The 24846-nt window shown below is 44.9% G+C and overlaps 1 protein-coding gene across 1 annotated transcript in view; it reads left to right on the forward strand.

The window, feature by feature from the left end:
* LOC146813020 (C-type lectin domain family 2 member D-like) overlaps positions 1-24846 on the forward strand; it is a gene marked incomplete at its 5' end in the record, with an annotated part of 262441 nt that overhangs the window by 208898 nt on the left and 28697 nt on the right. The window lies entirely within an intron of this gene.

Here is a 24846-nt window from a genome sequence, read left to right on the forward strand (position 1 = left end):
ATTATCTACATTCTGTTTGCTCCTACAAACATTTTTAATAAATTGCTTCGTGATCTTACCAGAAGATTTTTTCCTTTTAGCCACATTATCTTGTACATTCAATACTTGTGGTTGAGGTTTCTTCAAATAATCCTCCTGTCTCTGTTCTTTTCTTTTTCTTTTTTTTTCTGGCATGATTTCTCTATTTTAACGTTGAAAAACAGTATCTGTAAAAAAGAATCACAAATAAATGTATATTAATAACTTTCAAATTTATACTATTCCATTACTGTACAAACACATTTTATATAAAAACTGACTAAGAAACTATAGCCCTGAACCACAAGTGTGACGATGGTTAAAACACTACATGCATAGTGCATACTACTTTGAAGCAGTTCATGCCCTAAAGCCTACCTCACTAAAAGACTACATGCTAACTGACTGAATGATTACAGTACTATAAGGAGACACACTGGGTTAGTAACAGGGTGTTTGCTAGAAGTGTATGAATACTAACTGGGGAATTGAAGGTGTGAAAGACAACTGTGTAGGTGATTAGAGGACTGCATGCATACTGGATAGGCATTTGAAGCAGTCCATGTGCTAAGCCCTGGCTCACTGCATGAGTACTTGGGTACTGACTGAATGATTAGAGTACAGCAAGGAGAGTGCCTGTGTGAATTTATAATTGGTAGGCTTTTGGCGCAGGGAATGGATTAGTACATGGTACTAAATGGGTCACTAGAGGAGTGCAAAGGGAGTGACAGGATGTTTGCTGGACTGTATGGATACTGACTAGGGAATTGAAGGTGTGAAAGACAAGTGTCTAGGTGGTTACAAGACTGCATGCATAGTGGATAGGGGTTTGAAGCAGTCCATGTGCTAAGGCCTGGTTCAGTGCATGAATACTTAGGCACTGACTGAATGATTAGAGTACTGCCAGGAGAGTGTCTTGGTGAATTTATAGGTGTTTGGGTTTTGGCACAGTGAATGGATTAGTACATGGTGCTGAATGGGTCACTAGAGGAGTGCAAAGGGGAGTGACAGGGTGTTTCCTGGAAGTGTGTGGATACTGACTAGGGAATTGAAGGTGTGAAAGACAAGTGTATAGTATGTTAGAAGATTGCATGCATACTGCATAGACATTTGAAGCAGTCTATGTGGTAATGTATGGTTCACAACATAAGTACTTAGAAACTGACTAAATCATCAGACTACTGCTAGGACAGTGCCTGGGTAAAACTTTAAAATTTTCAGTTCTGGCACAGTGAAGAGAATAGTACATGGTACTGCACCTTAGTGTCAAACCCTGACTCATTTTATCAATGTATTAGCAAAGACTAGCTTCTAATGCTACTAAAACATGACAACATGACCGGTTTTAAAAAAGTTATCTGTCGGAAAATACACGATGTTACCAAATGCTTCTCTCACAGTGGTTCCCAAATGCACACTGACTCACAGTGTGATTCTAGACAAACAACACTATCCCTAGCAGATTACCAAAACTCATTCACTACTGTGCAAGGGATAAGGAGACTACACACAATCTACATATTTAAGTACAACACATTAGTATCAAAGCATGACTCATTTTATCAATGCATAAGCAAAGACTGGCTTCTAATGCTACTAAAACTTGACAACATGACAGGTTTTAAAACAGTTATCTGTCAGCAAATACATGATGTTACCAAATGCTTCTCTCACAGTGGTTCCCAAATGCACACAGACTCACAGTGTATTTCTAGACAACAACCACTATCCCTAGGAGTTTACCAAAACTCATTCGCTACTGTGGAAGTGGTAAGGGAACTGCACATAATGTACATAATTCAGGACTACACTTTTGTGTCAAAGCCTAACTCATTTAATCAATGCATAAGCAAAGACTAGCTTCTAATGCTACTAAAACTTGACAACATGACAGGTTTTAAAACAGTTATCTGTCAGCAAATACACGATGTTACCAAATGCTTCTCTCACAGTGGTTCCCAAATGCACACAGACTCACAGTGTGATTCTAGACAACAACCACTATCCCTAGGAGTTTACCAAAACTCATTCACTACAGTGGAAGTGGTAAGGAAACTGCACACAATCTACACATTTCAGGACTTCACTTTTGTGTCAAAGCCTGACTCATTTAATCAAAGCATAAGCAAAAACTGCCTTCTAATGCTACTAAAACTTGACAACAAGACAGGTTTTGAAACAGTTTTCTGATGGATACATCTGCCAGTGGATTCCTCACCTTGTGAATATCCCCTGCGCCAGCAACATTCGGAAACTTTTGTAGCAATCCACGCCGATGTGGTCGAAGACGACGTCACAGAGACACGGCTCCGCTCGCGACTCCGCTGACGTCACCGGCTCCATAAGAAGACCTCATCGGCGTGATGACGTCAGTTCCCTTTTTTCCGCGCCGACGACGCCAACGGATTTTGGGAGTCGTTACTGTAGCTGTTCTGGTTACTCTGTATGTTTTCTGGATTTTCTGTCCTTTTCCGGGAAAATGTCGACAAGGAAGTCTGGGTTTAAGCCTTGCCGAGAATGTGGCAAGCACATGTCCATCACCGACCCACACGATGATTGCCTTTGGTGTTTATCCTCGGACCATGAGGTAGAAGATTGTTCGAGTTGCAGGAAAATGAGCTCGAAGGCTCTTAAGGAGAGAGAGGCAAAACTATTTATTGCCCGGATGAAGAAGAAGGAGAAGAGAGGTAGAAGAAGATCCAGGTCGAGGTCGAAGTCGAGGTCGAGGTCGGCTTCCAAGTCGACTTCGGGTCATGCTTCGAAGAGCAAGAAGCATAAGAAAAAAAGGAGGCACTCGTCTCATCATCATTCTGATAAGGCTTCGACGTCGAAATCGAGATCGCCTGCTCGACGTCGGAAGGAGTCAGTGTCTCCTTCTCCGGTCCCGGCGTCGCCTCCGGCTCCTTCTTCTCCGGTGACTTCGCCGGCTCCAGCGGAGTCTCCGGTGCCGGTGTCATCTCCGTCGCTGGTTCCATCTCCGGCTCCTGCAAGTCCTCCGGCTCCGTCTCCGGCTCCGATCCAGGATGAGGATCGTCAGGCTCCGGGTGAGTCTGGGACGCCGTCGGCGCCGGCAGGCCCGAGTCCGGTGCTTCCTGACCAGTATCCTGCTTTCCCTACTCCAGGTCAGGACCCCTCGCATTATCTCAATGCGATGTATGGGGTGTTCTCTCGGGCCATGTATACCTCTGGTGCACCTATGGGTCCGATGGGTCCTATGGCTTTCAATCTGGGAGTGCCGCAGGTTTATCCTCATGCACCGTTTATGCCGTTCTTCCCAGCGACGCCGTCATGGCAGCTTCCGGCTCCGAGATCATCGACGCCGCTTCCCTCTTCACCGGCGCCGACTCGACATCGTTCGACGCCGGCTGCTCCAGTTGATCCGCGTTCGGCGCCGCTGCCGGCGCCGTCGGATTCGAACACGGCGCCGCCGACGCCGCAGGTGCGAATTCGTTCGAGAAGGGAGGCGCAGAGAGTGCTGGAGGAAAGGCGTTTTCTTATGGAAGAGGCGGAAGAAGGGGAATTGGTCGAGTCTGATGAGGTGTTTGACGAGTTGAAGGAGGCCAGTGGGCTTGATTTGTCTCCAGAGTGGGAGATCACTCCACCATCTGATGAACCCTCTAAAGACGCAGCCCCCTATCATGCGGTAATTAGGAAGGCTGCGGACTTGTTGGACCTTCAATTGCCATCCACCGAATTCAAGTCCAATATTTTGACTGAGGTGTTGCATTCCCCGACTGCGGTCTCAGAGCCTCTTTTGCCTTTCAACGAAGCAATTTTGGAGCCCGTGATGGATGTATGGCGTAAGCCTTTCTCAGCTCCTGCTGTCTCCAAGGTAGTCGCAAGAAGGTATAGGGTGGCTCCAGGGGATCCTGGGTTTTTGTCATCACACCCTTCGCCTGAAAGTTTAGTGGTTCAGGCGGCTTGTTCGGGACGATCAAAAGGGGCTTTTCCTCAAGTCCCAGGGGACAGGGAGGCCAAGAAAGTGGACCAATCGGCCAAAAAGGTCTTTTCGTCAGCCAGTATGGCATTAAAGTCTTCAAATGCAACGTGCCTGTTGGGGCGCTACATCCATGCGCTTATGGATTCGGCGAAAAAGTTGGCTCCAAAGCTGTCGGAGGAAGATAGAGGGAGCTTCAATGAAGTTATCACGGATGCCCAGGCGGCTGCTCGCCAGGTTGTTCAGAGTGGCCTGGATACTGCTGACTCAGTTGCCAGGGTTATGGGGTCTTCGGTTGCCACCAGGAGGAGTGCGTGGCTTAAGTCCTCTGAATTCTCTGCTGATGTCCAGTCAACTTTATTGGATTTACCTTTTGATGGTTCGGGTTTGTTTGGACAGAAAGCTGATGCGGCTCTCGAACGTTTCAAGGAGAGTAAGGCTACGGCTAGGTCTTTGGGCCTTCAATCCCAGCCGCGAGGTACTTTCAAGAGATACAGAGGCTTTGGAAGGGCGAGTTTTCGTTCCTACAGACCAACCCAGCAGCAGCAGCAACAAGGCTCTCTGTCCAAGGGATATAGAGGAAGACTTAGGGGTCGCTCACGTGGCCGTCAACTCTCCTCCTCCTCTTCCTCTTCCTCAGCCCCTCCCACCACCGCAAAGCAGCCCTAGATTCGACATTCCGGATCATGCTGGTCCTGTGGGGGGCCGGCTTACCCATTTTCTACAAGATTGGGAATCTGTAACTACAGATCTCTGGGTTCTGGATCTTGTAGAAAATGGGTACGCCCTTCCCTTTCGGGAATTCCCTCCAAATTACCCTCCTTGCCAAGGGGCTTGCTCGGAGGACCACCGTCTTCTCCTGCAGGAGGAAGTCCTGAAGTTGTTTCAGAAAGGTGCGATAGAGGTGGTTCCAGAGCAGGAGAGGGGTCAGGGATGCTACTCCCGGTATTTTCTGATTCCGAAAAAGGACGGCAGACTGCGTCCGATATTGGACCTCAGAATCCTGAACTTCTACCTGAAACAGGAGAAGTTCAAGATGCTCACCCTTGCGCAGGTTCTTCAGGCGCTGAATCAGGAGGACTGGATGGTGTCGCTCGACTTGCAGGATGCGTATTTCCACATCCCCATCCTGAAGTCGCACAGGAAGTATCTCCGGTTTACGGTAGGGTCGCAACATTATCAGTTTGCGGTCCTCCCGTTTGGTCCTACTTCGGCACCTCGGGTCTTCACAAAGGTGATGGCGGTGGTGGCAGCCCATCTCAGAAGGTCGGGGATTTCGGTTTTCCCTTATTTGGACCACTGGCTGATCAAGGCGGAGTCGTCAGAGAAGGTGCTGTGCCATCTGCAGGATACAACTCGGCTGTTGTACAAATTGGGTTTTTCGATCAATGTGCCCAAATCTCACCTGGTGCCCTCTCAGCGCAACCTGTTCATAGGTGCGGTACTGGACACTACTGTGTGTCGAGCATTCCCTCCTCCTCAAAGGATTCTCGACATACAGGAAATGATTCCTTTATTTTACAACGGAGCGGTCGTTCCGGTTCTGAAGGTCCTTCGCCTGCTCGGTCTGTTCGCCTCCTGCATCCTGTTGGTCAACCATGCACGCTGGCACATGAGGGCGCTCCAGTGGTGCCTCCGCAAGTAGTGGTATCAGCACAAGGGAGATCTCAGGGAGTCTGTGAGGATCTCCAGAGAAGCTGCAGCGGAACTGTCTTGGTGGAGCGTGGAGGGCAATCTCTCACAAGGAAAGCCCTTCCATCTTCCTCCATCGGTGGCCACAGTGATAACGGATGCATCCACTTTAGGGTGGGGTGCTCATCTGGGGGATCTGGAGATCAAGGGTCTTTGGTCTCCAGAGGAAAGGTTGCTTCATATCAACCTTCTGGAGTTACGGGCGATTCGTTTGGCACTCAAGGCCTTCCTCCCTTCCCTTCGCGGTCAGTCTGTTCAAGTCCTGACGGACAACACGACCGCGATGTGGTATATAAACAAACAGGGAGGAGTGGGGTCTCTTTGTCTCTGCAGAGAGGCTCTGCGTCTATGGTCCTGGGCTCAGGACCATCGGATTTGTCTGATGGCAAATCATCTGGCCGGAGTTCTGAACGTGCGTGCGGACAGTCTCAGTCGGCAGTTCTCCGCCGATCACGAGTGGAGGCTTCATCCGGAGGTGGTTCGTCACGTCTTTCGGATGTGGGGAACTCCTCGGGTGGACCTGTTCGCCACTCACGAGAATGCTCACTGCCCGTCATTCTGCAGTCTCCAGTATCCGATGCAGGGAGCGTTGGGGGACGCGTTTCAGTTGAGTTGGGGCTCACAACTCCTTTACGCGTTTCCTCCCATACCCTTGATTCCTCGGGTTCTGAGGAAGATTCGCCAGGACCGGGCCCAAGTTATATTGATCGCCCCGGATTGGCCAAGAAGGGTGTGGTATACAGATCTTCTCCACCTCTCCTCGTGCCCTCCGCTCCGTCTCCCGCTGAGGGCAGACCTCCTCTCGCAGTCGGAGGGGCAGGTTCTACACACCCACCTCCAGAGCTTACACCTTCATGCCTGGAGATTGAACGGGGCAACCTGAATTCTTTCTCTCTCCCGCCAGATGTGGTGGATGTTATTTTATCGGCCAGGCGACACTCCACCAAATCCATATACTCCTATAGATGGTCTAAATTCGTTCTCTGGTGTGGAGAGAGGTCAATTGATCCTTTGAAGGCTCGTTTGTCTAACATCTTGCAGTTTGCCCTTTCTCTTGCTCAGCAAGGCTTTGCTGTAGCAACAATTAAAGGATATTTATCGGCTTTGTCGGCGTTCTTGTGCCTGCCGGATCAGCCGTCCTTATTTAAATCACCTATTGTACTTAGGTTTCTTAAGGGCCTCACAAACAAATTTCCTCCTACTCCTTTTATTGTACCTCAATGGGACTTAAACCTTGTACTGACTTATCTTATGGGTTCTCCCTTCGAGCCCTTACATAAGTGTCCCTTGAGGCTGTTATCATTTAAGACGGTTTTCCTTATTGCAATCACCTCGGCAAGGAGGGTAAGTGAGCTTCAAGCTCTTAGTTCAAAACCCTCATTCTTGACTGTGCATGCTGAACGAATGGTGCTCCGGACCAGGGCTGCATTTTTGCCTAAAGTGGTAACTCCCTTCCATCTGGGGCAATCCATTACCCTTCCTTCTTTTTATCCTCCCCCTCACCCTTCCAAGGAGGAGGAGAGACTTCACCGTTTGGACCCTAAGAGGGCGGTGAGCTTTTACCTGGACAGGACGAAGGACATCAGAATTGATGATCAGCTCTAAGTGGGCTTTGCTGGCTGCAGGAAAGGTCGAGCGGTGCACAAGCGCACCCTTTCCAGGTGGATTGTCTTGTGCATCAAGATTTGCTACTCTTTGGCTGGTAAGGAGCCTCCGGAGGGTTTAAGAGCTCATTCCACTAGAGCAATGTCTTCCACCTCTGCTTTGTCTAGGGGGGTTCCTGTAGAGGATATTTGTAGGGCGGCAACTTGGGCCTCCCTCCACACCTTTGCAAAACATTATTGCTTAGATACCGAGGTGAGGAGGGACGGGCATTTTGCTCGTTCTGTTCTTCAGGATTTTCTGGTGTAGAAGGGTGGACACCCTCCTCCGGGAGTGGGGACTGCTGTGGAATCTATTCACAAGGTGAGGAATCCACTGGCAGATGTATCCATCAGAAGAACAAGTTACTTACCTTCGGTAACGCTTTTTCTGGTGGATACAGTATCTGCCTGTGGATTCCTCACTGACCCACCCGCCTCCCCGTTGTCCATCCTTCCATACCAGTAATTCTATGGCTGTAATTCTATTAATGGTTTCAAATGTGCCTATTGCTATCAAGAGCATTATGTTATTTCTGGTGCTTTGATGTTTATTCTCCACACTGTGTGTGTTGATATGCATATTGTGTACTGTGTATACTGTTTATGTACATATTGCTGTCAGTCCGTCCGTGTGCCTCGAAGGCACGGAAAAAGGGGCGGAACTGACGTCATCACGCCGATGAGGTCTTCTTATGGAGCCGGTGACGTCAGCGGAGTCGCGAGCGGAGCCGTGTCTCTGTGACGTCGTCTTCGACCACATCGGCGTGGACTGCTACAAAAGTTTCCGAATGTTGCTGGCGCAGGGGATATTCACAAGGTGAGGAATCCACAGGCAGATACTGTATCCACCAGAAAAAGCGTTACCGAAGGTAAGTAACTTGTTCATCTGTCAGCAAATACACAATGTTACCAAATGATTCTCTCACAGTGGTTCCCAAATGCACACAGACTCAGTGTGATTCTAGACCAGGGGTCTTCAAACTGTGGGGCGCGACCCCCAGGGGGGCCGTGGAGTGATGCAAAGGGGGTCGCACCTTCCCAGTCACACTTCTGCCCAGGCCCAAGGGCTTCAGCCCCCCCCCCCCCCACACTTCCCCGTCCTGTGTCTCAGCCCGGGCTGCTAGCAGTGAAACTTGAGCTGCTGGGGGCTCAGCTGGGCAGTGTCTGGATTCCTATCTCCGGCACCCCCGTGTTTTTTCACAGGTCTTCAAAGACCATTTAACATGCCTTTGTAAACTGCTTACAGAGGCTTAGGTTTTTTGCTGGTTCCAGTACCCCCTGGGTCCCCACTGTGCCTATTCCTTACATTTGGATTTTACACTCACTGCCATAGTGTGAGAATGCATTTCATGGAAAGGAATACAAAGTTGGCTTCCTGGGGGCGCCGTGTGTGAAAGTTTATTGTGCTTTTGAAGCACCTGCTGCAGCGTTTCTTTCCCCGGCAATTACCAGGCCTCACATAAATGTCAAGATAACTCGTGTGATTAATTATCTTCCTGGAGAGAGATCAGAATTTTGTATAGTTGAGGTTTTGACTTAGGTGATGTTAGTGCAGAGGGTTAATATGCCTGCTGCAAAGAACGTGTACCAAGTAGATTACAGAGTGCGTATGATGTGAAGAGATCAGCAGGTTACTGCTTTCAAAAGAGACATCCTTTTGTTACTTGCAATTTATAACTTAAAGTCCTAATATAGAATAGTGAGCTATTAACTTTCATCCTAGAACAGCATGCACACTACAAAGAATACCTTATTAGACCATTGATTAATGTTGCAAAAAGGGTTAATTTGGCTAGAAATCAATTCTTATTATTAAAGGAAACTCCCAACTATGCTGTTTCTTTTTCGACTCTGCGTTTGTGCTTCTCCAGACCCAGCACTCTTAAACTATACTGCCTGCCAGTATGGGTGACACGTGACTCCTACACTTTCAGTCCTTTGGCTTATGTAACATTTCCTATACACTGATTTACACACTTATGATTGATTGTCTCTGTGTAATGTGTGTGTGATGCAAAGTGCTCGGACACCCTACACTGGTATGAGTGGCACTATATAACTAATTCAATGCATCTGAGAGTGTGGGGTTATGGAGACTTGGTCACTGTTAAAGGGTGCTAGTGAGAGAATCCGTGGTGGGGGTGGTCATTGGGGTTGGTCATTGGGGGGGCACTAACAAACATTGTCGCACAGGGCACCACCAGCCCTAAAGCCGGCCCTGGGAAGTATGCACAGATAAGCGCTGAAAATACTTCTTTAGGTGACTGCTTTTTTTTGTACCGACTGGGCCATCAAAATAATCTGCTGGTAACCCTAACCATAGGACTGGAAGTTTGTTGCAGGATCAGCACATTATTTATTTCCTTCACCCTCGATCCCCGATTAATGCCGCAATAGTTTAACTTAGATCTTAAAGTCTACGCCCCGTCAATAACATGCTGAGTTACTTCATGGGTCTGGGAATGCACCCTGCATTCAGACAACTCATTCCTCATTCTCGCCCTTTGTCACGCTCACCTTGCACTCACAGTGATCACAATGCACTCACACTGATCACCATGCACTTGCACCATTCACCCACTCACCTTGCACTCACAGTGATCACTCTGCACTCAAAATGCTTTTGTCCTGCTCACACTATACCTCAACCTGCAGTCACACGAGTACACTACTCATCCTGCACTCATGTGACACTTCACTCACCTGTCCCCCTCACTACTCAATATGCAACTCACTCAAACAAGCCCATCAGTAATCATACATTCATTCATCCCATTCTGAACTTGCATCCACACCCAAAATGAGAGAGGACAGCAAGGGAGTGAGAGAATTTGATTGAAGAAGTCAGGGATGAGGAGAAATGTGAATTGCCGAAGAGAAGTGTGGACACGCAAGAAGTGAGTGTGATCCAAAGGTGGGGGCTTCTGTTAGAACAAAGGGGAGATGTGAAAGAGGAATGGGGGAACTGGAGAGGTGTAGACAAAAATTGAATGGAGAGACGAGGTGAATGAGAAGTGCTGAGGGGCAGGGGAGGTGACAGGGCCAGAGAGGCCATGAGATAAATGTGAGAGACTGTTAGAGATGAGGGCAGTGAAAGGACAGAATGGCAAGAGGTGATTAAAGGTGAAGTGAGAGGTTGAATGGGGAGAGTTCAGAAGTTGTAAAAAGGGGTGAAAGAAAATGACCTGCAAAGTGAGAGAGGGATCCGGGGTTAGGAGAGGAGAGAGGGATGGAAGGGAGGGGGTGAGAGGAAAGCTGCATGGGTAAACGGCTTAACTCTACACAAAACCGCCAGGGTTTTAAGGGACCCCTGCTTCTTCCGGTCAGGGCCAGGTGAGCTTCTAATGTGGCAGCACGTATTGCTGCAGAGTGGAATGCCCTTCACAAAGGTTGACTTGAAACCTTTCTGATGATAATTGCTGTATTTTGGTTATAAATGGGTACTGATTGGGTGAAATCTTTCCTCAGCGTTACTGTGTGTAACAAATATCAAAATAATGAAGCAATGCTATCCCAAAATACGCGGCATCACATAACCTCATTTACATTTTCATCCCACGCAATTTAGTCAACAGGTTTAGACATTTTTGTCAGGAGGGGGTCCTTACGCCTCAAAATGTTGACAGGGGGGTCTCGGCATCCAAAAGTTTGAAGACCTCTGTTCTAGACAAACAACACTATCCCTAGCAGCTTACCAAAACTAATTCACTACTGTGCAAGAGTTAAGGAGACTACACACAATCTACATATTAAAGTACAACACATTAGTGTCAAAGCATGACTCATTTTATCAATGCATAAGCAAAGACTGGCTTCTAATGCTACTAAAACTTGACAACATGACAGCTTTTAAAACAGTTATCTGTCAGAAAATACACGATGTTACCAAATGCTTCTCTCACAGTGGTTCCCAAATGCACACAGACTCACTGTGTGATTCTAGACAAACACTATCCCTTGCACTATACCAAAACACATTTCTTCATCTAGAAGGAGTACTACATTTTAGTGTAGAAACATAACTCATTTCACAAATTCATAAACAATGACTGGTTACTAATTCTACCAAAATATAAAAACAGCACAGTTATCTGTCTACAAACACATGAAAAACACAAATGCTTATCACAGAATGGTTTCTACATACACAGACACTGTCAATAAGATTGTAGAGAAAAAAAGTACTCCCTACACTTTAGCAGGAGAAATACATTAGTCTGATTAAAATCAAAATAGTCTACATACATACCCTCACAATTAAATAACTCACCTTTCAAGTTGTTTTGTAGATTAAGAAGTATATCAGTCACACACCAGATATCAGTCCCACACCAGATTTTCTTATACAGAATCTCTGCACTGTGCACCTGTCAGCAGAACCAAAGAATGGCAAAGTTTCCCTCTCATTTTCCACACATATACATGTAAACATCAAATCACATTCCTTCCCACATAAATTCAAAAGCAAAGACACATTTCTATTGGTTAAACAATTCAACCCTTTCCAAATGACATTAATTTGAACCCTTCCCCCAATCTGCCTTCTGCCTGTTACCATAGAAACAGGTCATGGAACACTGTACTGAGCACACAGGTCACAAGTTCAGCACACAATGTTGCTAATCAAGACAGCAAGTGTGCTTGACTTTTCAACATATCAGCTTATCATATATAATGTTCCTTACTATCAGTTTTTGTTAACCAATAAGAATCATGCGTTTAAAAAACAGAAATATACACCCTACCTTTCAGTGTAGAAGGTTGTCAAACAACCAATGATTTCTTGTCTTTTTTCAAAATTGCATCTTAGCCACCATTTTAGAAACATCTTACTTTCCAAACTGCCATTTCATTTACAGAGACCATCTGAGTGCATCCAGACCTCCTTTCAATATGCTTAGAGTGTGGATTGTGGGACACAGCTATATTTTCTGGAGCCAAAGGTATGCAGAAAACAAAGGCATTCACAAAGACCTAGGTTTGCCAAATGTAGACATTAAATGGATTGGACAGAGAGGGTTAAAGTGGCACCAATTGATGCCATTGGTGAAATCCTTCATGCAAATCCAACACCCTGACCTCATAATAGTGCACTGTGGTGACCTAGGCACTTTGACTGGGGTAGGTCTGGAAATGCTTATGAAGGACACCTTTGCAGTACTGATTTCACTTTTCCCCAAAACTGCCTTTGTGTATTCTAACATATGCCAAAGGCAGAAATGGAACTGGTCCGATCATTTTTGTCCACAGATTGAGAGAGCTAGGAAACGTGAATAAATCTGTTTCTGCTTTTCTCCGAGACTATAGAATGGGGTCCATTTACAATAAAAATCTGAGCTTTCATATGCAAGAAATGTATAGGAGAGATGGCGTACACTTTACTGATGAAGGAAACAGAGTCTTCCTCAACAACTATAGACTCTGTATAGGTACTTACTTATAAGTACCAAAAACTCTCAATGAACACAACGGCTCTTTTTAGAGCCACTCAAGAACAAAATACTTAAGCTTGATCTTTATCTCCCAACAATTTCAATTTTTTTTCCTTGGATCCGCGCACCCAACTCGAGAGAAACTGTGCACTCAACGTTATAGGATGCGCACACCCTGCGCGCATTTCGCCGTTTTTTTTTTTTTTTTAAAGGGGGCACCAGGGCGTCCTTCTGGGACCCCCTAAGCACCTCTAGAGGGTCAGAGTATTTCCACTCTGCCCCCTTTATATGTTTTACACACTTATTCCCCTTGCTTCTTCAGCCTCGCTTCTACCGAGGCAGAAAATGGCCACCAACAGTTACTGGTTTCGAATGTAGACAGACACTCGACAACCAATTAGAATTTAGCACGCGATCGGGAGGGTGCGTGCTCGGTTCGGGGAGGGTCCGCTTACGGTGCGGGTAGGGTCCGCGGATCCTCCCCGGCCATAGATATATATGTACTTTTAACTCTAATTTTCTCAGGAACTACTGAACGGATTCACACCATTTATGCAAAAGGCACGAGTCTGAACTGAGGACTACCTCTTTGCCAAATTTGGTGTAATTCCGTTCAGCGGTTCGGGCTGTAGCTGCGACAACAGATCCTATGGGAAATTGCATGGGGAAAACGCGTTTTGGGACCCCCCTTTTTTCTCGGCCCCCGCTTGACGAATCACCACGAAACTTTCAGGGTAGGAGCGGAGCAGAGCTGGCCAAAAGTTTGGAAAATTTTGCGAAGATTCGTCAACCGGCGCCAGACTTATTGGGAATAGAATGTTGCGGATTTCCTATGGAAAATAGGTCCTAACTATAACTATCTACTGGTGACCGCCAGTAGATAATATATTTTTTTTAGAAACAAAGCATCCTCGGAATGAAAGTGCACTTAAAACCAGCTCTTTTCCACAGGCAGAAAAGCATTTATTCAAGCACAGAGTCAATTTCTTGGCCTTATGCGTTTCGGTACTTCAATCCCCTTGATCACAGGCATAAACATGTAATAGGATAGTATTTCATGAAAGAAGGCACTTCACAGCATGTGACTTTTAAACCCTCCAAGTACAACATAGTGTTGCATGCTGGGGAAAGAAGTCTGTAAATATTTTCTGTTTGAGCAACATTTTAATACCTTCCTGCACAATTATTTACTTAGTAGGCTCCGTCCCATTACATCATTTTGTCGATTTTATAAACCCTCCGATGGGCCTCCAGCATGAAGGCTGTTCCCTTTAAAAGCCAGCTGGTAATCCAAAAGGGAAACTCTGAACAGTTCATCTGTCTCCATGGCCCCCAGACTTCAGGGGCGGTGCGCTTTCGTGGCTGGACTACCGCCATACATTTTAGAAACAAAGCACCCTTGGAATGAAAGTGCACTCAAAACCAAAATCTAACATCTCTCACCATGATACTAATAGCTCCAACATGGGCTAGACAACCATGGTTTTCAACACTACTGGAGTTTTCCTTGGTGACACATGAGAAGCTGCCCCTCAACCCGGACCTTCTCGCACAGAATCACAGAACATTAAGACAATATCAATCTCAAAGAAATTAATCTTGCAATTTGGCTCCTAGAGTCTTAGAATGTGCATACTTAAATTTATCTCAAGAATGTACTGAAATTCTTAAAGAGGCCGCCATGGAAAGGCTTGCGGTCTTTGCTGTTGGGGGTCCTTAGCGGGCCCCCAGGGTGTTGTGGGGTGGGGGTGCACATGGGGGGCATCTATGGTACCCCCTACATTGGCATGAACAAGGTGGCAGGCACCACACAGGGCCTGTCACATTGTGCATGCCAATGCACAACGTGCATTTACAGCATTGTGGTGGGCGGTGCTGTGAGGACCGCCCGCCACAATGTTGTGAATGGGGTATGCCACGGTGGCATCCTAATGGCCACAGCGGGACCGCCGCACCTCTGGCAGATGGTCCCGTCTGCCCGCCATTGTAATGGGGCCCTTTTTGTGTATGCCTTATACCATTATATCGTGATGTGTTAGCTTTGCAAGTGCTTGTTACCTACTATAACTTTATACCTGTAGGGGATCACATTTAAGAGATTTGCCTCTGCCGTACAGTTCAAGACCTCTAGCTGTACTTCTAGGAAACTGAATTTCAAATGATTAGGCTTCAGATCATGAATTTTATTACTGTTGTTCATGCACTATGCCTCCTAAATTCTCTTCTGAAATAAAATAAGGCTTGTATCAGGGAGCGCATGGACAAAAAGAAACACAGAATTTTAAGATCACGATTGCTCTCTTTGCAAGCATTTCTTCTTTTACTCTCTTTAAAGCGCCTGATGTATACACCACCATTCTACTTACTAAAGTCCAAAGTTGGTTATCTTCACATTATTCATAGCAACACCCACAGAAGGAATAATAGTTCCTAAAATATCTAAAACTACTGAACCAAAACTAAGTCCTAATGCATCATCAATATCTTTCACATGACCTAACACAGACACCTTCCCAGTTCTTTGGTAGGTTAAAATGAACATTCTTCAGACAAAAGTAATACATTCCTCTCAAATTTGACTCTCCTCCTGATAAAGGATCACTAACTATTTCATAAGTTTGGTCTCAAAAACTCTCTCCAACCTTTTAAACCTTATCTCCACCTTTACCTTTTCTTTCCAATCATAATTTGCACTTTCCCTCTCTTTACATTTTCAATTTCAGATGTAAATTAGATATTTTAAATCCTCTTCTCTTAATTGTTCATCTGTAATCTTTCCTTCTTTTGCATTCCTTATAATCTTAATTCCTCTCTCATCATATTCACTAATGAAATATATTTTTTTCTTTATTATTATGCACACAGAATTAACTTTATTAGTAGCTTGAGTAGTGTATTCAACTTTTCTAATATGCTTAACATACACCACATTCGGGTTAGCCAAACCAAAATCTAATGGGAACTCTATTAATAGTGGAATTCAAGTTAGTCAGGAGAGAAAACAATGCATCATATTGTAGAAAAATAGTCATATATACATTACATGAAATTGCATTAGATAAGAGGACCCAAACATATTTCACGTCCTCCCCAACTGAAGTAGGCATCGCGGTACATGCATAGCATCTGCTCATTTTATTTGTCACCACATACTCTTTAATCATTCTGATTTCAACTATTATCCCAAAAACTACTACTACTAAAATCTTTATGTACAGACTCTTTATTCTTAGTCTATATCACTTATTTTGTTAGCCTCTGAAACGTTTCTCACTGGAAGCTCACCAATGGTCCAGCTAAAGCTATTAGAATAATTATTAGTATGGAATATCCTACACTCCTACAGCATTTGCTGTTTCCGGTTTCGTCTGAAACAAAAAAAATATTGTGGTCTACAAAAATTCAAAATCTAAATAAAATTTTCGTTTAAACTTATTTTTCCTCTTTTTATTTTATTAAAGAAACAATCAAAAGTGAGAATCAAGCTGTAGATATTCTTTTTCAGTTCACAAGTTAATTTCAAAGTTCACAGTGCTTCAAGTTAGTTGATTCATCAAAATTCTTCAGTATTTTAAATGTCAAAGTTCATTTTCATTGTCCATTATCTTTTCAGATAGCAAATGTATTTTCCTTTTTATGTCAGTCTTTTCAAGAATGTAAAAGTCAAAAATTCAAAGTCTCTTTTAGTTTCAACTTCAGGATTTACTTTCAACAGTTTCTTTTCATTCAAGGGAGCTCTTCTGTCTCTGTCTCACTTTCAGTCTTTATATCATAACTATATTGAAAATAGTTCACAACTGAATTGAAGTTTCTCACTTCTTTAATGACTTCTTTCTTGGATACAGCTGCTAGAAACACACTCTGGAGATGCATATGTTCGGTTTGGTACTCTTTCTTGTTGATCTCTAGGGCACTGACCTTTCGCTTTCACTAGTTAAAGTCTCTGATTTTTCAACAACTGTCTGTGTTGTCTCTTACAAGTCTTCAATTTCCGTCTTTTATTTCATCAACAATGTATGACTCTTTTGCAGCAGTCTTTATTTATCAAAAGACTCTCAAATGATGAATTTGGGAAACTGTACGGTTGCCTGATTTCCTAGTGGGATAGGCTTCAACCCATTTTGAGAGCAGACAGACAATTACCAAGACATACCTCAAGCATTCTGCTTCAGCATCTCAATAAAGTCTGCCTGCAATCTGATAATTGGGCCTCTTGATTTTCCAATATGGTTCATCACTGTTTGGGTTGCACGAGCATCGTTATTTCACTTGCACACAAGGCATCAGGAGTAAATATCATTAGCTACATTTCTGAATTTTGGATTTTCCTAAAATTTTCAGAATATTCTTACCAGACTGTCTCTACCCAAATATACTCTGTTATGTAAATATTTACACATGGGTACAACATTCAGGATGGGAGAATATATTTGTTTAACATTTACATATTGATCCTGAGTATTTTTTCTTTATGGACAAGTTTTCCCCATTTCATTTTTTCTTCATATGGGGAATCACAATTTCATTACAAGACCGTAGCCTACATTATGCAAGTTGGTAGCTTTGTAAGACTACATCAGACATAAGATCGATTGGTTTACAGTAATGCTGTCCGAAAGTCCTAGCATTAGACCAGTCAGCATCCTTAAGAATGTCATCCAACTTACCACCGGACCAGAAGAATTTACTGGCCATAGGGCCTCTAATTGAATGAGCTTGGTACAACTTTAAGTCGATACCTGCTAAATTCATAACAATTTTGACCCATCTGGCAATAGAGGTGGAGGTTATAGCTTTGTGAGGTTTAACAAAGGAAATAAGTAATTGACTCACACCTTGAGCACGAAGTCCATTCATTCTGCAGTTGTACTCTCTCATACTGTCTACTACACAAAGTTTTTTGCAAAGATCAAAACATGGATGAAAGATTGAATCAGACATGGTGTGGGTTCTTTTAAATAATTCAAATTTGACTCCAAACATGTTATAGGACCTATTGGTGATTTCAAGAGCTTTAACATCAGAGACCCTACGACAAGAGTCTAGGCAAAGCAGTGTAGCGAGCTTGATAGATACGTTTTTCCTATTCAAGTGAGTATTATCAGGCCAATTATTGAAAAGATCTAGAATTAACTTAACGTTCAAAGAGGGTGATATTTTGGTTTAGGAGGTCTCCTGAGTCTAATGCTTTTGAGGACTCTACAAATTATGGCGTTCTTACCTACCGTTTTACCATTGACAAGAGCATGTCCTGCGGAGATAGCCGATCTGTAACAATTGATAGATCTATAGCTAAGGCCCCTTTCGAATTGTTCAACAAGAAAATTTACTATGTCTACGATAGGTGCCTCCACGGGATCCAAGTTCCTCTCCATGCACCAACATACCCAGCATTTCCATATGTTGTTATACCAGTAGTGAGTGCCTAGGGCCCAAGACTCTCCGAGGAGCAGCTGTTGGCGAAAGTCCTGAGAGATCATTGGATCTCCTGACACTCTACAGGCAAGAAGGTTCAAATTCCCTGCTTGAACTAGGGGGTGACTTCCTCCATCTAGGTCTGTGTGAAGGTCCACTTGGGATGGAATTAGAAAGGGAACGTTGCAAGGTAGCTCAGGGTAGTGGAGAACCAGGCCTGGGATGGCCAGAAGGGAGTTACTAGAACAATGGAACACTGTTCCTGTCTCACTTTCTGAAGAACTCTGGATTATGGTGAAGGGGGGGAAAGCATTGAAGAAATGCGTTCACTGCCAGAGCACCCGGGTCGAGCATCCAGCTGTAATAATTCTCCAGTTGGAAGATTAGTCTGCTCGCAAGGAGATCTATTTCCAGAGGACCCCAAATTTTGTTGAGAGAGTTGAACACGGAAATGTTGAGCTTCCAATCGCTGTGGTCTAAAAGGAACCTCGAGTTCCAATCAGCACATATGTTTGTCTTCCCTGGAAGATAATCTGCTCTTACGACGATCTTGTGTTCCATACAGAACATCCAAAGTCTCTTGGCTAAATTCAAGAGATCCGCAGATTTGGTACCTCCCAGATGATTTATATTGGCAACCGCAGACATATTGTCCATTTTTAGAATGACTGACCTGCCCTGAAGGGAGTGTCTGAAACTCATCAACACATAAAGACCAGCAGTCGGTTCTAGGTAATTGATGTGGTGAGAAGATTCCTCTTGTGACCTGACACCGCCCGTGTTCTGATCGAGGAGGCAGGCTCCCCAGCCATGAAGGCTCTCATCTGATTCTAAAACAAATTCTGGTGCTGAGCCAAAAATTGCTTTGCCATTTCATGCGTCCAAGTTCTCTAGCCACCAGGTCAGTTCTAGTGTGGCTTCCCGGTCTAGGAAAATACGATCCACGTCCATAGGCCAGATCTTAAAGCTCTTGCTTTTACCCTTTGAAGAGCTCGATAATTTAGGGGGCCCGGAAAGATCGCTTGACTAGAGGAGGAAAGGAGACCTAACAGCCTTGCTAGTTCCCTCAGGGATAAATTCTCTTGTTTCAGGGCGTGTCTTATCTCTTTCCTGATCTTGGTTATTTTCTTTGATGGGAGTAAACAGAGGCATTTCATGGTATCTACAGTGAAACCTAAGAATTTCAGGGTTCTGGAGGGAGGAAATATCGATATCTCTTTGTTTATAATGAACCCTAGGCTTTCTAATAGATCTATTATGGTCTTCAGGTCTTGAATAATCTGAGAGTGGTCGTGGGACATTATGAGGATGTCGTCCAGGTATATGATTAGGTGAATACCCCTTTCTCTTAATGAAGAGGCGATTGATCTCATCACCTTGGTGAAACACCTTGGAGCGGAGGACAGACCGAAAGGAAGGACTTGGAATTGAAAGAGGTGATTTTTCCACATGAACTGAAGGAAAGGCTGGTGGACCTGGGCCATAGGAATGGTAAAGTAAGCATCTTTCAGGTCTAATTTGACAAGCCAGTCCCCTTTTAATAATAAATCTCTCAGGAGATGGATGCCTTCCATATTGAAGTGTCTGTAAACAAGATATTTGTTGAGTTCCGTTAAGTTTATGACGGGTCTCCAGCCCTTGACAAGGAAGAGTGTACTTATAAATCTTAACATCTCCAGTGAGACTTCTATTATTGCTCCTTTCTGAAGCATAGAGGAAATCTCCTCCTCTATTATTTTTTCTTGATCTAGAGTGAGAGAAATATCTCTCGGCAAAGAAAATTGAGTGGGAATTTCTATAAAATCTATCATAAACCCCTTTACCGTGTTTAGTACCCATGGGTCTTGAGTAATTAATTTCCAATTTTGATAGAATAATTTGAGTCTGCCTCCCACCTTTGGGGAAAAAGAAGGGGCAGGAAGAAGGGTTAGGGTACTCACTTTGAGAGTTGTTGTTGCTGGAGGTTCCTTGTGATCTGAAGCCTCTGGAGCGAGGGCCTCTTCCTCTTTGGGGAAAAATTGGGGGGGGGGGTTAGAGGGTTGGTAACCCCTTCCGTAGCCTCAGAATCTTGAGTAGGGTCTCTGGTTGAAGCGGCCGGAAGAGAGGTCCCTTCTTTCGGCCCGGCCAAAAAGGTTAGGGTTGAAGACTCTCTTCATATTCTGTTGGGCTTTTTCCAAGGCCGTGAAGGTTGAAACATATTTTCCTAAAAAATTCATGAGGTCTTCACCATAGAGTAATCCTTTGGGGTTCAAGGAGGGCTCTTTGTCTGCCAGGTCACTCAGCTTAGGACTAATTTGAGTGAGAACCACTCTTCTCCGTTCAGAGTTGAGGCTGGCGTTGGCGTTGCCCAGTAAAATTAAGGCTCTTTGGCTCCATCCCCTAATGAGTTCAGTATCCAGTATCAGTTCAGTATAATGTGGCTCTGCTCGGCCGTATCAATGATCCTGGCCAGAGGACCCAAGATGTCGAGGAGGCGGTCTTGGTACCCCTTGAGGGATCTCTCCATCCCTTTTCTCGGGTCCCTGCCGAGTTTAAAAAGGTATTTGATTAGCTATGGATCAAGGTTGGGAGTTTGGCAGGTTTTGTCCTCCATGGAGGGTCTCTGCAGTATCGTCCTCCTCGGTGGGGAGGGACCTCTTAGAAGTCATGACTTTAGTTAGGGTTTCTAGCATGCATGATCTCATTTCTTTTTCTATAATTCTTTTGAAGGCTTCATTATCCATGTTAGGGATGGGGGCACTAGCATCATCAGAATCTAAATCAGACATAGTACCTAATTAAATGGCTTAGAAGCAAGGTACAGTAAAGTTGAAATAGTTAGCACCTTCTCTTTTTTTTTTTTGTTGCTATAAACCTTGGTTAAATATTAATTTATTATTTCTTTTTTGTTTTTAAGTAGGCTATTTTAGAAAGTTTCGTACAAGGGGCAAGGAATATGCTGTTGGTGTAGTAAGATGCAGTTTTATCAGGGTTCAATGAGCCCCTCGGGCCTATGGTCCCCGGTGCGACTGCAGCTGCTGCACCAGTGGTAGCTATGCCACTGTTCCCACAGGATAGCAATAGGCTGCAGTCATAAGAGCTTCTCTTACAATGGCATGAGTGTTCGAGTTCGAGGTGGGCTCTGAGGTAGCGGAGCAGTAGATGTGTTCAGACAGGGGTCTTCATCCATGGGCAGCAGCTTGGGTGCGGCTAGGGTTTGGTTGCATGGTGCTTCCTTCGTAGTCGAAGAGGAGAGGTATTCAGGGGTCTCAACCTATGAACAGCAGGCTAAGGGCGGGAGATGCAGGGACCTTCTCTCATAGTTTTGAGGTGGGGACGTGTTCAGAGGTCTTACAGAAGGCAGCGGACATGCATTATCCTTCTCTCAGAGTTAAGTGGAGGAGGAGAGGTATACAAGAATCTTCTCCGATGTTATAGGAAAGTAAGAGAAGTGTTCATAGGACTGCACTTTGAGAGCAGAGGAGATAGTGTCTTCTCTCAAAAGACGGAGCAGGATGAGAGCTGTTTAGGGTCTTCTCTGATAGAGACTGTGAGAAGCACGATTCTTCCCATTAATATGGCAGAGAAGGAACATTGTTTAGGGAACCTCACTTATACAGTGGTAGGGATTCGTGGACCTTATCTTATAGAGGTAGCAGAGGTGGCGAGGCGGTCTCCTAGATCGAGCTGTGGGGATGCAGGAGCTATTGGTAACAGAGGCAGCCAAGGAGAGAGAACAGAGGAGACGGTGAAAGAAAGACGCAGGAGGCTTCTCTGTAGAGATTATGGAAGACATAGCAGGTCAGTTTTAGCCTCAGTGGAGTCGATACACAGGTCTTTTCATTTTAAATGTTTTCTCTGCAGATTTTATTTGATCGTAGTTGCCAAGCTGGTTCCCCAAAAACATTTCCCACACTGTCACTGTGTTGAGATTGGGAAGCGCCACTTATGTTCCAGGGTGTGGCAATTGCACTGCCTCTCCTGTGTACCTCCGTTCTCTTGTTCTCTTTTCAACGCCACTGTTGACGGGTTGTGGGAATGCGTTACAGAGCCCAATAGTTATCCTAGTAGGCAGAAATGTACGTTCTAAATGCCCCCCAAAGAATAGGAGCAGAAGGTATTTGGTTCTACGACTGATAAGATAGGCTCAGGACAAAAATGTCAAGAACCACCTCCCAGCGTCACTGTGCATGGGGATTGGGAGACTTGCAGGACAGATGCAAGGTAGGGTGCCCTCGGTAGAGGAAAGTAACAATGTTTTGGGAAAAACAGGTATTACTGCCTTAGAAGAACGTTTGAAACACCTGCAGGAGCGTCAAGAACCCCCCTCCCCGTAGCATCTTGAGTGGGGATGGGTGCCACTGGACAGTTCTGATTAACATGTAACTTTAAACTATTTGCTTATAGCATCCTTTCCTACATAGAGGGAGAAGTGCTAGCCTCCGAACAGGAGCATGTATATAAATACCAGTGTAAATTGGTAGCATAAATGAACTATGGGGCAGAAGAACAAATACAATGAGAGCATGAAAGAAATGGAGTTGTGGATGAGGGAAAGATGAACAGATCGATTAATGGATAGATTGAGGGATGGATGGCGGCAAGATGGATGCACATATGGGTGGATGTTGAAAGGCTAAAGACAGAAGGATGGAGATGCGAAAGGATGGTGAGAATGGATGATGAATGGTGAGAATGGATGATGAATGGAAGGGTAGAAATAGACAGAAAGATATCGAAAAGAAAGAAGGAAAGTACTGAAACAGTACGGACGTGAGTACAGTAAGGACGTATCAGAATTCCTTCAGGGGAGAAGACCCCTGAATGACTACTGGGCTTGCTAATGGCGCTTGTTCACTTAATGCCATTTGCGATGGTTCAGTGTGGGGGCAATTTTCATTTTTCGGGCTATTGCCGTGCCATCCTGCGTGAGGAAGAGACTTGGTGCCCAACTCACCTAACCTTCATAGGGAAGAAAAAATGGGACTGGCTCGGAAAAAAGAAAAGGGAAAATACATGAAGTGTTGGAGTGAGTCCATATTAGCCTATGTCACACACGTGGAGGCAAAGGGCCCGTTCTTCACGCCCTGGTGGCTCTCTGAAGCTGGTTTTGCTGGTGCATTGAACAACTGATCCATAACCCGCCTTGTGTTGCCGTTGGGGAGTGTCAAGTTGGAAGAAGGAATTGGCTTGTTCATGGATTTCGAGAGCACTGTTCCATTCAGCACAGGTCGAGGCAGAGCTCCTTAACAAAGAGTTGCAAATGAAGCAAGAGGTGGCTTTTCCAGTTAAACCTCTGAATCAGGGGCTCCTGTGCCAGCACTGACCAAGAAGACTGTAGTGGGGCAAATGTCTGTCTCGCTGGACCCTCTTGCCTCTGAGAGGATTTTGTTGTTGAATGCTCTGCTTTGGCACAGTGCAGGCTTTGTATGCGCATCCTGCCGTGAGTTTAAAGGCGTGTGTGCTACGGCAACAAATGATGGACAGAATGCTAAAGGAATCAAACATTCACCCCAAGTCAAGATATCTGGGTTCAATCCATTGTTCTTTTGCTCATTACGCCAGCCCAGTTTGGATCTACCCATATGCAAATTAGTCTTGACCCTGCTTCTCATGGAAACAGTCCAACCCGGACTGCCAAGCTGGGTCTTACCTAGACTGGAAGCTAGCATCCTGGGACTGCTTTCGGGACATCACCCCATATCAGCCAGGCTAGCTTGAATCCAGTGGCACAGCGAGCAAAGATTTAGACCCAGATCTCAGTTCTATGGTGAATGTTTGACCTTGTTCAGCATTCTGTCCATCAATTGTTCTTTTTGCAGTTTACAGGCTACAACTTAAAGATAACTCTCAGGATTGCTAATATTTGGCCTAAGAGAAAAAGGGTGCCCAAGATCTTTGTGCATCAGAGGAACAGTATTAAACAAGCACTAACAATGCCAATAAGTCTGGCTTTAAACAAATGTTCTATGGCACGGGTCTCCAGCAGGTCGCTCGGAAGCTACTAGTAGCTCGCCAACACCCTTGAAGCAGCTTATTATAGTAAAGCTCAGCCCAGTACATCGCTTAGAGGCTTTATGCACATTAAAGAAGACAGCACTGCTTTTCTTATGACCATTAAAAGTGGCTTACAGCCAAACCAAGGAAAAGGCTGTATGCTAAAACAGAAATGCATCCATTGTTGGCCTGTGGGGTCTACAATGTCACCATATGCATCCACTTCTAAATCAGGCAAAGTCACAAGGAGACTGGATTTGGTGCAGGTCCCACAACCACTCTCACTGTGTGTGTGAACAATGCGCAGGAAAGAAGAGTGCCTACAGTAGTCATAACAGGAGTCACAGCAAAATCACCTACTTGTGGGCCCACATGAGCCAGAGAGAATGTGTGAGAGTTGGGAGCCTGAACAACCCAGGGGTCGAGGAGCGCAGAGCTGAAATCCTCTTCTGAGCCTCACTGTGCATGCATCTTTGTGTATGCTCATGTCTGTCTGGCAGCATGTGTATTTTGCGTTGTATTTCTGCCTGAAAGCATTGTGTTGCTTTCCATTATACACGGTTAATGTCTAGCGCAATTGGTCTAGCTGTACGTTCCGTCACCATCACTGACATACTGGGGGCATGGCAGGCCTAATTTTGGCCACTCGAGAGATAATGGTGGCTCCCACTGTCATAATAATGGCCATATCTGAAAGAAACACGTTAGTTAGATTCCTCACCTTAGATTCCTC

The sequence above is a fragment of the Triturus cristatus genome, chromosome 7, assembly GCF_964204655.1.
Source record: "Triturus cristatus chromosome 7, aTriCri1.1, whole genome shotgun sequence".
NCBI lineage: Eukaryota > Metazoa > Chordata > Amphibia > Caudata > Salamandridae > Triturus > Triturus cristatus.